The sequence below is a fragment of the Equus quagga genome, chromosome 1 (genome assembly GCF_021613505.1).
Source record: "Equus quagga isolate Etosha38 chromosome 1, UCLA_HA_Equagga_1.0, whole genome shotgun sequence".
Taxonomy (NCBI): domain Eukaryota; kingdom Metazoa; phylum Chordata; class Mammalia; order Perissodactyla; family Equidae; genus Equus; species Equus quagga.
In genome coordinates this window covers 78,591,232-78,606,138 of record NC_060267.1, presented here as the reverse complement: position 1 = coordinate 78,606,138, position 14,907 = coordinate 78,591,232, and the positions used below count along the sequence as shown (strand labels likewise).

General features: G+C 46.0%; 1 protein-coding gene across 3 annotated transcripts in view; it reads left to right on the top strand.

The window, feature by feature from the left end:
- The window catches only part of ASTN2 (astrotactin 2), an 826,144-nt gene that overhangs the window by 773,583 nt on the left and 37,654 nt on the right, over window positions 1-14,907 (top strand). The window lies entirely within an intron of this gene.

Sequence of the window (14,907 nt, the reverse complement as noted above, 5' to 3'; positions counted from 1 at the left end):
AGCCATTCTAAGACTCATCTGTTAAACCCAGAGGGAAAAAAGCCTCATTTTTCTTTTGTTTCCCATTTCAATGAGTATTACCATACCTGGATGCAGCCATCATAAGCTGTAACATAGAGTTCTAGAGACCAGCTCTCTTCATGTACCCTAATTATGAAACTATAGGCCACCTCCCTTACCAACCTAGAAAGCTACAGTTGTTAACAAGGTGAGCATTATTCACCAATTATTCAACTCATTCGTTTTTTTCTTTTAATCACTCACTCAATGATTCATTCACTTATCCACCCACCTACCGATCATCCATCCATTTATCCATCCAACCATCTATCCATCCCATTCACCCATGTATCTATTCATCCACTCTTATACTGCATCATTTATTCACTTATCTATCCATCAATTCTTTCATTCATTCACATTTTTATATCCTCATTTATAATTCATTTACTTATTTGGCAGATATTTTCTGAGGATTTCCTACGTCTTGGAACTGTGCTAGGGAATGCAAATATGAATGTGACTAAGACAAACTTTCTATCCTCAGATAACTTATAACCTAATAGTAGTGTAAAAGGCCACAGACTGTGGATTCAAATTAGCTTTTGACGTTTTAATTATGTGACCCTAGATAAGTTGCTTTACCTCTACAAGCCTCAGTAAAACAGAAAAGATAAAACCTAGGTTGCAGAGTTGCATAAGAATTAAACAAGATACCCTAGCACAGTATCTGAGTATCTGCTGAATAAATATTAGTCCCTCTGTAATCTGAATCTCCTTCACCTCTAAAACACATCCCATCCCCACTTCCTCTGGAAGACCATGACTTTTCTGAAGACCATGTTGCTCTTTTGAACACCTGACATATTCAGGCTCATTGGTAACAGCCGATGTGTTCATGCACCAAACTCAGGAATATCACTGTCAGCTGGAAATTAGGCCTTTTGACACTGGCTCTGCCAGTGACTGTCTCATAGAAGTTTGGGCCCAAGTTTTATTTTATGCTGAGTAGCAAAATCAGTTGGGGATGGTGAGAGCTCTAGGAATGGAATCCCCAGAGTATAATAAGCTATCAGATCTCTTCCAGTGGGACTTGTGAGCAAACTTCACAGAGAAGGCAGCATTTGCCTCAGGCCTTGAGTCATGACTTGGGATCCAGATCTTGAGAGCATGACTCTACAGCCTCTGAATCAATAAGCACTGACACCAACCCTTTGGGCTTTAGGGTCATTGCATCTGTGAAATACAAGTATGTGACTAGACTAAGAGCTATAAGGTCCTCTCCAGCTCTAAAACAATGGTTGTATGAAGAAAGTAGCATTTTTGAAAGATTTCTTGATGGTTGGCTTCTGATTCCTCTGTCCCCCGTTAAGGGCATAGACTGCAGACAGATCTGCCCTGCACTTTATCAGGTGTATGACGTTGAATGAGCTTCGTAGCCTTCTGAGCCTCCATTTCTTGCTCTGTGAAAATGCAGATAGTATGGTGTCCATTTCACTGGGACCCCAGGAAGATTTAATGAGATAAGGCACAAAAGCTCCCCACTTGGTGGAGAGCTCCCAACAGAAGCATAGGAAGTGTTAGCTGTTATCACTGGTGCTCTTGTTGCCTTGTTGTGGTAATAAATAATTAACATCAACTCCCCCTCCCTCCATTCTCCAACCGCTGGGAGAGAGAGCTTCTAGCAGAGAGGAACAGAACCCTGGAAGGTGGTGTCTATCCACTGAGACACAAGTAGTAACCACGTCTCTGAGTGACATTGTGGGGACTTGGCATTAGCCAGGCTGGAATCCTACAGGCCCATTATGTAGAGAGCAATGAAATGTTTTATAGAACCCCAGCAGCAGTTAACACCGAGAGCTGACAATCGACTGCCATAATTTAACAGTGATGAACTTGTCCCTTGCCTCTTCTTTTCCTCACTGCCTGACACCCCCTACCTGTTTCCCACCTCTTCAAGTGAGAACCTCCTTCCTTCTTCTGTCCTGGAAATGTGCTTGTCAGGAGCTTGTCATCCCTAACTCTGAGCACTTCTTTATTTTATTTTGGAAATTGATTTTATTAATGGCCCTGGGATCTGGGCCTCTCTGTCAGAGAGCCAGGGTAGTGTTGGACTGATCTCTTATCCCACTGGCGACTCTCCTCCCATGAAGTCTGACCGACTCAGTCTCAAGTTTTAAAATAGTTCCAGTGTCAGTTCTTGGGGTTTCTCATTTTCTGCTTGCTTGTTCCTTACCAAAATTAGTTTTTTTCCTCTTCGGCCAAAAAGGCCATGTGTGGCAGTGGAAAGAGCGTAGGCTTTGGGGATAAGCTGAGCTGGGTGCAAATCCTGATTCTGCCCCTTACTCATAACCTGCCCTGGGGCAAGTCATTTTTCACTGCTCTCTGCAACAGTTTCTTCCTCTGGAAAAAAGGTGCTGATAATCATTCCTGCCTTTTAGGGTTACAGGGAAGAGCATCAGGTGAAAAACTCCACAAACAGGGTTTACCAGAATGCCTGGCAGATAGAAGGCCTGCAGGAAATATTAGTTACTTTCTCCATCATCTTGCTTCATTCTCCTTGACTCAGTTACTGTTATCGGTGACCCTTTCTTCCAAGAAGAATCCTAGGGGAGCTATTCCTTGTGAGACAGGTTGGGGTCCCACTAGCTCTGGAAAGAATAACCGTCCAGGATCCTTTGGGGAGAAATAGGATGAAAAGAGAGGATGGGTGCAGATCTCCAAGTTTTAATTAAGCACCATTGAGCCCCAAACCGCCCATGCATGCTGCCTGAAGGCGTGATGGAAGGATACAGGTGGCACAGCCTTGGAGGACCTGTCTCTCAGATAGGAAGTCTGGGTTCACATCCCACTGACACCATTTATGCCTCTGGGACCTTGGACTAAATGTTCATATCCTCTCCTTGTTCTGCAATTTCAGCATCTTCAAGGTGAAGGTGCATTAAATCTACCCCAGCTTGAGAGTTCTGGGAATGCATGCTCTTGTGCTGGGGTTTCTTTTCATTCTCTCTCTTTTCCTCCTCCTGGGCTCCTGCCCTTCCAATTTTCTACCTCTCTCACTTTTCCTTTGCCCTACCAGGCCTCTCTGCCTCTCTGTCCATCTCTCGTGCCTTTTATTCCCTCTTTGTGTATGTATTTTCTGCATAGCTCACTGTCTTTGTCTGTCTGCCATTCCCCCAATCATTCCTTCTCTGCCTTTCTATTTCTTATTCTCTTAATTTCTATTTCTGTGTGTGTATCTCAGTCTCTCTGTCCTTTTTCTTATGAGTTTTGGTTCCTCTTCTCTCTTTCTCTGTCTCCAAATCTGACCCCCCTCTGTGCCCACTCCCTCTCTCTACCCCACCTAGGAAGACAAATTCCTTTTGCAGCCCCTGCATCCATGTAATTTTACACATCACCACAGGGTTGAGACCAATCAGAGGAGTGAAAGTCAAGGCTAAGTTTCTGTCCTAAGCTCACCCTGGTGTAACAAAACAGAAACATCAGCACTCGGGCCCTGTTTAAATTGAATTTTCTTGTTTGTTTCACTTGTTTTGCTTTTGAATGAAAACAAAGAGCAGCAGAGGGAGAGGGTCCCCAAAAGGTATGACCAGTGCGACCAGCTCCTGTACCCTTGGGTTTTTGGAGTCCGAGGGTGACCCTGAGCAGGGATCCCGGCTTGGGGTGGATGGGTCAGGCCAGGCTGGGCATCCGTGATCCCTGCTCTCGCCTGGCCAGAGGCCTAGACACCCTTCTTGTCACTGCTCCCCAATTTCCTATTAACCAAGGTAATTAACCTCTGTCTTGTCTTGGCTGCTTTGCCTTCCTCAAGCCATGGATGACTGCCAAAGGGTCCTGAGCAAACACAGCAGCAGCCAGCCCCAATTCCTGGGGTGGGGAGCTCATTCCCACACATCCAGAGGCTTGCCCCAGGCCCACCCTCACCTCCCTGGCCTCAGCTCTCTGAAAGGAGTGCCAAGGGAGCCTGGGGACTGCAGCCACATGCCAACGTCCATGGTGGGACCAGCGGCCACGGGGAACACACCTTTTTAGCAGGGGTGGGAGGAGTTGGAGGAGAGGAGTGAAAGGAAAACCAAGGCCCTGGAGAAGGGAAGGCATTGTGAAGAAGGAGTCTGAGCTCAGGAGTCAGGCAGCACTTCCTGCACTTGCTCCCAGTGAGAATTGAGGCCATTCCTCCCCCTCCTCTGATGTTCTTTTCTGTAAAATGGAAGGGTTAAAGTCAATGACCTCTAGGACTTGCACACTGAGGTCAGGATGGAGATTCCACCCTAAAGTCCTGATTCTCAGTGCGTCCATTTCTTCCTGGATAATGGTAGTGACAGTGATAATAGTAGTTTATTGAGCATTCACTGTGTGCCAGGAGCCATGCTAAGAGATTACATGTGCTATCTCATTGAATCCTTTCCATAACCCTGTGGATCTCGTATTGTTATTGTTATAATTATTATTATTGTTAATTATCATCATCATCTCTCATTTCACATATGGGAAAACTTGGGTTTAAAGGAGTAAACACTTTACCCAAAGTCACATGACAGAGCAGAGCTGAGATTCATACCCAAGTTGACTACCATCCACCCTCCCCTCCCTTCACCCTCCATTCCATCCTGGTCCTTGTACACTCATACGTGTGGCATTGTCAGAAGTCCCTGCTGAGGGTGTGAGTGGAAGAGGGCCTTCTAACCGGAAGCAACCCTGTTTGCGATGGAAAGAATGTTGGGGCTGGGGAGACCCAGGTCACAGCCTGCAGATCCCCAGGGAAGGTACTTCATACCTCATCTTTCTCATCTGTGAAATGCAGCTAATTAACTTCATCCATAAAATGGAGATAAATAATTACACCTCCCCATGTTGTTGCAAATATTAAATTGGACAGTGGATGAGAAAGTGCTTTGAAGTTTTTGTAAAGTCGTGTGCACATGAAGGGTGATCATGAACGCTTTCTTTGTCAAAGAACAGCAACGGGAAAGGCAAGAGGTGTTTTGAATCCACGTGCTCCTCTCCACTCCCACCACACATACATATTTTTAAATTAGGCCTTTGAAATCCGACAAAGATGAGTTTTTACCTTGGCTCCATCACCTACCCACTGTGTGGCCTTGGGTCAATTTCTTAACCTCTCTGAGTTTCAGTTTTTTCATCTGTAGAATGGAATCATAGTAGAGCCTATTTCATAGGATTGTGAGGATTCAATGAACTCAAACATGTAAAGAGTACAAGATAGTGTCTAACTCATTGGCAGTAGCTGATAAATGGCAGCAGGAGGAGGAGTAACCGGTGTTACTACTATCTGTGATTACACACTTTACCTAAGCAATCATGCCTGGGGTCACCACAATCGATACCATTGTGTTCTCAGCATTCCAGAGGGAGAGCAAGTTAAGCATTCATCTCTGACACTGGTCCCTTTACACATCACTCCCCAGCTACACTTGCTGGAATGTACCAGTCTCTTCCTTCCTCAGGGTCTTTGCTTCCCTTTTCCCTTTTCCCAGGGTGGCCTTCTCCTGGTTCTTCCCATGATTGGCTCTTTGTGCTCCTTCAGGTCCATGATTCAATGTCGTCTCCTTAGAGAGGCCTTCCTTGACCACATTATCTACAGTAGATCCTACCTCCCACATGTACAGACACACAAAGCCGTGGTACTCGCTAAAGCTGTGATGATGTAGTATCTCTTTCCTTGTTTGTTGTCTGTTTTTTCTCACTAGACTATCAGCTGCATAGAGCAGGGTTTCTGTCTGCCTTCTTCATCCTCTATCCCTGGGGCCTAGAACAGAGCCTGATGCTGGTAAAGAATCCAATAAACAGTTGTTGAATGATTTGAACAAATTTCCAAGTCAGTGCAGAGATCTGGAGATGGTGACTTCTCCCCTTCACTCTCTCACAGCCTCTAACACACTTTGTCACCAAATATTCAAAGGACATTCACTGTGTGCCAGGCTGTGGTCTAGTACCATATCTCTATATCTCTATATCTTTCTCTAGGTTTCTATGTTTGTCTGTCTATCTCTCTCCCTCTCTCTCTCTCTCCATCCATCTATCATATATCTTATCTAATTTAATCCTCAAAACAATTCTGTAAGGCAATTACTATTATTCTTATACAACAGATTAATCTACTAAGGCATAGAGAGGTTAGATAACTTGACCGGAGCTTCAAAGCTAGTAAGTGGAGATGCTAAGATTTGAACTCAACCAGTTTATTTCCAGAGCCCAAACTTGAAATGATCACACTAGATTATGTGAAGAATCAGACATGTAGAAATGGCAGGGGTCAAGGAGTGGAAGCCATTTAAAGGAATCTTTTGTGCAAAGATCCATCCCAGATAAATTGGAAACAATAATGAAAACAAATTTTCCGTCCTGACACCAAAAGCTACATGGCTACCACTGAACTCCAAACTTTGTCCTGCCTCTGCAGTCCTGGCAGTGCCATACAAACAGTGGAACCCTGAGTCTGTACAAGGACCCCTGCTCCTGCTAAGGATGTACCCCCAATGCCATTTTTGAGATGCTCAGGATCCCAGTACTCATTTGCTGAGTTTTTCCCAGCATCTCCAGACTGCCATGTGTCTCTGCAAACAAGTCCAGGCTCCTGGCCCAAAGATGCTATTCAAAAAGCCCAGGGGGCTTGGAACCTTGGATGGAGCATTGCTGGGCTCCCTATCATCCCCAGGACAGCCCCCCTGCCTGGGCACAGCCTGGGCAGCACATCGCAGAAGCAGCCAGGGCCACCGCCATGGATACTATAATTATATATTAACTGAAATCCCAAAGTTTCCCTTTATTTACATTCCTCCCCTACCCTCTTCATTTCCTCTCTTCGTGCCAAGAATCAGCACAGAATTTACTGGAAACAGCATGAAAGTCATCAGGAGCCCTCCAGGGCTGGCTTTCAAAAGCACTTGCCCAGATGATGGGAGGCGAGAGACCTGAGGGTCATCCTGCCTCTGGCTCTAAGCAGCTACGAGGCCGTGGGCAAGGAGTTTCTACTTTGGAGGTCTCTGTTTCTCCATTTGCAAAAGAAGGGTTGAATGGGGCCATCCCTAAGGACCGTTTCATGAACCCAAATTCGGAGGCTGTGCAGCTGTGCATCTCAAGAGAGAATGGAGGCAAGGAAATAGACTTAAAGCCCCTGGCCACTGGAGAGGGCAGGTTTTGAGTCCAAGTGGAAGAGCTTCATTCAGCTTAAGACTCGCTCCTTCTCCCCTCTCTCAGTTTCAGAGACCCAGTCTATTCAGTGGGCCTCCTGAGCCAAGTCCCCAGCATGGCCGGGCCAGCTTCTGAGGGGACTTTCAGCTCCTAGGACAAAGGAGATACGCACAGAGGAGGCCTTCCATGCTGACCAGGGGCCTGGGCTACAGCCTCTGGACCACTGTGAGCTGAATCTGAGCCCAAGGTTGATCCAGGACACACCAGGAAGAGAAGCCAGGATGGGCCTGACAATTCCTTTCGTGCTCTTTGCTGGCTTTCTCTTCCCACTGAGGAGCTTTCTCAGTCCTTTTTCTTCTCTTCGATCCTCCCTCCCTCCTCTTTCCTTCCTTCCTTCCTCTCTCCCTGCATTCCTTCCCATTTTTACAACATCTCTCCTTTCCTTCCCCCTTCTGTCCATTTCTTTGTTGTTTCTCACTCTCTTCTTCTTTTTCCTCTCTTTCTTCCCTTTCACTTTCTTGTTCTCTCTCTGTCTTGGTCATGGATGCTGCCTCTCTCTCTTGGTGTCACCCTGACTTCCTGTCTGTCTGTCTCTGTCTTTTTGTGTCCATGTGTACTTCCCTTACACTTGCTCTCTCTGCATCTGTATATATGTCTTCTCTCTTTCTTCTTTTCTTATCTCATCTCAGCCTCTGTCTTGCTTGGTCCTGGGATCTCTCTTCTTCCATCCTCCTATGCATTTTCCCTCCTCTCTCCTCACCCTCTTCCCACACCGGCCTCAGTACAAGGGTCTTGGCCTCTTGTATAACTCTGGGGTGAAAAGCCAGTTGAGTGGCCAAGGGTCCCAGAGCTCAGCAGGGCCCAGGGGCCTCCGGTGTCCCCAGACCTGGATAGAATGTGAACTTCTGCTGGCTCTGGTGCCCTGTCTTGTTGGTCAGGGACTGAGGTGAGGGGGGCAGCCTAGCGACTTAAGACTTGATTCCATCTAGCGTCGGGTCATGCTGACCTCTCCAAAGTGCACAGTTGGGGCCCCAGAGAGGGGAAGAGCTGTCCTTAAGCCAGAAGCAAATACTGCCGTATGTCCCAAGCCAAGAGAGACTCGTAGAGGAAAAATAACGCTGTTTTTCAGCCGACAGACAGTGAGGCTCCTAAAACCTGCTGGGGACTCTCAGACAGGCTGTTTCTTTCCTCAGACTGCATCAGGATTTCATCCAGGAATGGGACACCAGCCAGAGTTCTGGAGGGACAGGGCACAGACTGCTCATATGAACTTTCAGAGGGTGGAGGGATGGGAGCCGAGGCCGTGCTGGAAAACTAGGCCTTGAATGCCGGGCAGAGGAGCTGGACTTTATCCTGCAGGCAATGGGAAGCCAGCAAAGGCTTTTGAACAGGGGCAGCCTGTATTTAAACCTGTGCTTTGTGATGACAAGTCTGACCACGGTGTGGAGAACAGGCTGGGTTGAGTTGATAATCAGGGAGGCCATTTGGTGCAGCGAAAGGGCAAAGGGAAGTCCTCAAACATTTGGGGATCCCTTGAGTGGTGCCCTGAGTAAGGCATACATTCGGCCAAAGCAGAGCAGCATGGGCTCAACTTATTTCTGGAAACATCTGGAAACGACTTTTCCTATTCTTAATAACTGACTGCAGTGCAGAGTGTTCAGGAAAAGGAGGTATTTGTTGGACACCTACAGGGTTCTTCACACCAAGCGAGGCCCTTGCGATGTGGAACTAACGAAGCCTAACCAAGACTAACAAGGTCTCCACCCTCACAGAGCTCACAGTCATGGCGGGGAGACAGAATAGACCAGACAGTTATGTGATGCTTCCCTTCATGCTTGGATGGGAAAGCCCAGGGGCTGTGGGAACACCGAGGAAGGGCCGCTAACTCTTCCCGCTCTACTGCAGATCTACTTGGCAGACCTACTGCGAAGTCTTCCCGAGGAAGAAAGAGGAAGTGTTGCACTGGGTTGAATAGTGTCCTCCCAAAATTCATGTCTACTCGTAACCTCGGAATGTGACCTCATTTGGAAATAGAGTCTTGCAAATGTCATGAGTTTAGGATCAAGATGAGATCATACTGGATTAGGTTGGCACCTAAATTTAATATAATGACTGGTGTCTCTGTAAGAAGAGGGGAGGACTCAGAAAGACACACAGAGAGAAGAAGGTCATGTGAAGATGGAGGCAGAGATTAGAATTACGCTACCACAAGCCAAAGAATGCCTGAAGAAGCTGGAAGAGACAGGAAGGATTCTTCCCAAGAGCCTTGAGAGGGAGCATGGCCCCGCTGACACCTTGATTACAGACTTCTGGCCTCCAGAACTGTGAGAGAATACTTTTCTATTGTTTTAAGCCACCACATTTGTGGTAATGGCAGCCCTAGGAAACTAATACAGGGGTGAAGAGGGTTTCAAGTAGAGAGCAGATTGTGGGAAGCCTGGGAGATGAGATACAGGATGATGTGGCAGAGTGTCGCTGGAGTGGGGAGGGCAAGGGGGAAGTAGGAGATCTGGGGCTTCAAGGCAGGAGAGGGCCTTGTCAGCCATGTTGGAGTCCCAAGAGGTGCATGGGAAAGATTCAAGGTGGGAATGGTATAAACAAGCTTCATGGCTTCAGGGAAGAGTTGACTTGCAAGGGGGAGACCAAGCATCTGGACGATGCCCAAAGGAGAGGAAGCAGGTCACTGAAGACCCTAGAAGTGATGTCCCTGAGGAACATTTGAGGAACCTGTACTGTTTATTCAAGTTAAGAGAAGACATAGGAGGACCGCCCACTGTCTTCAACCCTCTGTAGAGCTATGCAGGTGTCAGAGGGCACAAATGTATTCATTCTGACCCCAGAGAGCAGAATGGGGTAAAAGGCTGCAATGGAGATATATTTCAGGTCACCATCAGGAAACATTCCAACACTGGCCCTCGGTGGGGTGGTAACCTCAGGGAGCAGTGAGAGCCCCATGCTCAGGACAGCAGGGTCTGAGGGAGATGGGGCAAACTCTCAGCCAGGTTTTGTAAGGAGGAACTTGCAAGTGATGTCAGTGGGTCAGCATGGCCAGATGCTTGATAATAGGGAGCAGTGGGGACTGTGGTAAACTGGAAATAGAGCGGAGAATACTTAGCTCTAGCTAATTATTACTGTGTGAGAATGTAGACCCAGTATAGAAAAATAGTCCAAGCCATAAACCTAGGTGTTCAAATGAAATCTCTAAATTAGTACTTGCTGGCAAACAATTTAAAATCAGTCACATAAAGCGATTTTGTAGGCCATAAATAGCCTGCTGCTCATTAATTTGGAATCTTTAATCTAGGTCAGCTCTCTCCGTGTACAGATGAGGACGCTGAGGCCCTGAGAGACCCATAGGCTTCACAGTCAAGGCAGCTCCAGGATTAACACATAGTGTCCATGATACTTAATCCAGGGTTCTTACCAGCAGGCCTTGACCCCTACTTTCTACCTGAGGTGCCTGGTTTGGGGAAAGCACAAAGACAGCTCAGCATGGGGAGAGGTTCCCAGGGTAGAGTCACAAGCCACACTAGGCTCTGAGCCCAGGTTTGCTGCCCATCCACCAGGGGCCTTGGACAAAGAGCTTCCTCTTTATGGGATGGGCCCAGTGGCATAGTGGTTAAGTTCACACACTCTGCTTCAGCAGCCCAGGAATCGCCAGTTTGGATCCTGGGTATGGACCTACACACCACTCATCAAGGCATGCTGAGGAGGCATCCCACATAGAAGAACTAAAAGGGGCTACAACTAGGATATACAACTATGTACTGGGGCTTTGAGAAGGGAAAAAAAAAGGAAGATTGGCAGCAGATGTTAGTTCAGAGCCAATCTTTCTTAGCAAAAAGAGTCCTGCAAATTAATTTAAAAAATATGTAGGAAAACAAAAAAAGAGAATAAAAGAGCTCCCTCTTTCTGAACTTCAGTTTCTTCCTCATTACAATGAGATGATTAGATAGAGAACTTTCTTTTTTTCTCTCACCTTCTAGGACTCTAGGAACTCCTAAAGATAGGAATGGACCCAGCCTAGAAGCCGAGCCTCCTAACTTTTCCCTGCTCTCATTGTCTTGTCTGTGGGTCTGTCACTGCACAATGAGAGGCGACCCACCCTGCTACTCTCAGCGCCATCTGTGATTGAGGCTGTTGCTACGAGCAGGGTTGAGGTCATCACTGGAAAGGTGTTAGCAGACTGCAGGAGATCACCATGAATGATGTGTAGAAACTCAGAGGCGAGACAGAATCCAGATTTCTGGCAATTTTCTTTTTGCTCTGTTCTCCTTTTCCCCCAAGGACAGATTCTCCCATGTACCAATAACCCCATTCTGCTTTCACAACATAATAGAGCTTGAGGCCTCAGACATCATTGACCCGAAACTTCTCTCTTTATAGGAGAAACTGAAGCTCCCAGAGGGCACAGGCCCTGCCCTCGGTCACTCAGAGAACCAGGGTCAGAGCTGGGCTGGACCAGGACTCTTGACTTTACTACAGGCCACCAGCTGATCTCTTGTTCTAGACCCAAGCATACATGTGCCCCTGACTTTCCCGGGTGTCTGAGAGGCTAAGAGCCTGGGGTTTTGAGTCCAACTGTCCTAGGGTCCATTCAAATCTCAAACACTGTCTGGCTGCACAAGATACGTGTTTTCCCTGGGTCTCAATTTCCACATCTGTAAGGTAAGGGTATTTCTACTTCCTATATTAGTGTTTTTTTGTGAAACAAATGTAAAGTGGTTAACACATGCAAAGCTCCTAGGCATAGCATGTCCAGCACACAGTGGGTGCTCAATATCAAGTATATGCCAAGTACATGCAGGATGTTTCTCGAGTAGGTCTTCATCAGGGATGATCATGAAGGAGACTCATGATTGGCTAATTGGCCTGCCCACTGTAAAGTTGCTCTAATTTCTCTGTTCTCTCCATGCATCTCCTAGAAGCCCTTTGGACGTGAGATGTAGCAAATTTGAGATAATTTTCCCCAAATATCTGACATAACAAGAGAGGCCTTCCCTCCTCTTCCTCTTCTACTATTCCTTGAACCCATCCCTAAAAAAGTTCTCATGATCATAGCGAACTAAGATTGTCAGTAATCCAAGAGTAGGTAGGAAAGGTTTTGGAAACCATGGTTTAAGAATCTGTGAATCATATGGCCTAGCATTCAGTAGGTACTCAGTTCAGCAAACACCAAAGGTTAGGAATGGGTACTGCAGGTTGAATGGATGGAGTCAGTACTTCTGTAATGTAAACATCTGTAGCTCTTGGCCAAGGACCAAGGACGTAGTAATGACATGGCTCCTGCCTGCTGATCACTATCGTCATCGACCATTTATCAAGCTCTTCCTGCCTGCCACGCATCATGTTAAGATCTTTATGTCCACTAACTCTTTGAACCTTCACAATACTGTCCCATCTAAGGTAGATACTGTAGTATCCCCATTTTATACATAAAGAAACTAAGACAGAAAGGCTAAATGACTTGTTCAAGGTCACCTAATTAGTCAATGGCAGAACCATAAGCCTAACACAAGATATCTGGCTCCAGAATCCAACTTGAATATTCTTATGCATTCCTCTCGTAGGCAGTGGTACAGCTGAAATTTGAAATCTTGTGACAGATTGAAAGACCTTTGCCCAGTGTTGGGGACAAACTTGTAAGCAGCCATTATCCTGGGGTGGAGGGTGATTTGCCCCATAATAAAGGAATGGGAGTTCTGAGGAGACTGTGATCTCCAACATCCAGTAAACCTTGGGGGTGGTGCATTTGAGCTGGATCTGGAAGAATTGATAGTATTGACCACTTAGAATTAGAGAAGTTATTGCATCACAAACAGAGGGAAGAGCTGAAATAAAGACAAGGAGGTAGGATATTGAAGGGACACAGAAGAGAACAGCAGGAGGTTCAGGATAGTTGAGATACATGGTATATGAGGCAGGACTTGTAAGGCCTTGTAGTGCAGACTAAGGAACCATTGATTCATTTTGAGCAGCCGTGAGAAAGCTACATTTGGGTTTAAGAATGGTCTCTGTGGAGTATGGGTTGGAGTAAGGAGACTTAGGGGCTATTATCCTAGTCCTGGTAGGAGAGAATGAATCTAGAATTGGAACAATGGCAGAGGGGGATGGAAGGAGGAAGTGGATGAAGAGAGTCATAGGATGAAGGCTTATTGTGCTCACAGTTTTCTTTGGGAATCTATCAAAGGACAACCAATGAGCTAGCCTCATTGAGAAGACACAGCATAAGATTGGAAATTTTAAAAATCTGGGTTCAAATCCTGACTCTACCTTTTCATAGCTGAGTAACCTTTGAAAAAATGCAGAATTTTTGAGACCAAGCCTTTTCTTGCATCCAAAAAGCAGAAGTCATCAATTCTTCAAAACGTGCATATGAAATTTTAAAAAATTATTCTATATACCAATTTCTGACACCTAGTAGGCCCTTTATTCATATTAATTTCCTCTCATCCTTTCCATTTGCTTTAGTCTTATTGCAGTAAACATTCATATTCATTCTCTCTCTCCCTCCACCCCCTTACTGCCCAACTTCCCTCTCTCTGTCCCTCTTTCCCCAGGATGCCAGAAATGAAATAACATTCTTCGCGTGTTTGTTCTAAAGCTCCTGGCAGCCTTCCCACAGACCCCTGGCTGGGTCAGGACTCATTTGCATTAGCATGTGTGAGGCCAGCCTGAAGGGGAGGGAGAGGCCCTGTTTTCAGGGAGTTTCATCAGGCGCCCCTGCCAGAAAAAAGGAGAAGTTACTATTTTTTTCTGGGAAACGTTCGCAGATTCAAACAAGCAGGGAAAGCTGAGGAGCTATCTTCCTTGTAGAGAGGTTGGTGGGTGGGTGAGCTGCCTGCCTGGCTCCCATGACTGCATCCAGCTCCTCTCTTCCTTATCACAGCCCTGCCCCCAGAAATCTCCCCTTTAACATGGGTAGTAACTTAAGACCGTAAATAGATCTTTCTTAATTATATCCATGATGTGTAACAGGGAAGGGAGAGAGGGCACAGGGGCAAGGAAGACACCCAGAAGCTACAGGGTAAATAGACAGCAATTTTACTGGCTTCTAGATAGATATTAAATCAGCAAAAGCATCTTAAAAAAAAAAAAAGAGGTAATCCCTGGAGTTTTTTATTTGTTTGTTTTTGCTTTAATCCTGTGAATTTTTTAATAATACGCTGTCTTGGAGTTATAATTTCTTCCAGGAATCTCAATAACCTTGTCCAAATTCAGATAACCAATGGCCGGCCAAGGGGAGTCCCCTGGAGGCGTCTCAGGAGTGCCATTGGCACCATGAAATGGGCCGACCCTGGAGGCAAGAATTATACCATTTCCTGAGAGGCAAACCGAGTTCCTGGTACTTGTTGAACAACCTCCCATAATTTCCCATTATTCTTTTTCAGTTCTTGGCCTGGATATGTCTTCTTCAGGCAAGACCTTTGCCTTCTCCTTCATAATAGTACCCATGTAAATACTTTGGGGAGAAATAAAAGAATCAATGATATGAATGGCTAATATTTAAAGAGTGCTTTCAATATGCCAGGCACTGTTCTAAATGTTTTATGTAAATTAACTCATCCAATCCTCTCAATAACCCAATGAGGACAGTATTTATTATCCTCATTTTATAGATGAGAAAGCCAAAGCCCAGAGAAGTTAAGAAATTTGCCTAAAGTCGTACACTGGTCAGTAGGAGAGCCAGGATTTAAATTCAGACAGGCCGGCTCCAGAGCCCAAGTTCCTAATCATTAACCAGTCCAGCCTCTC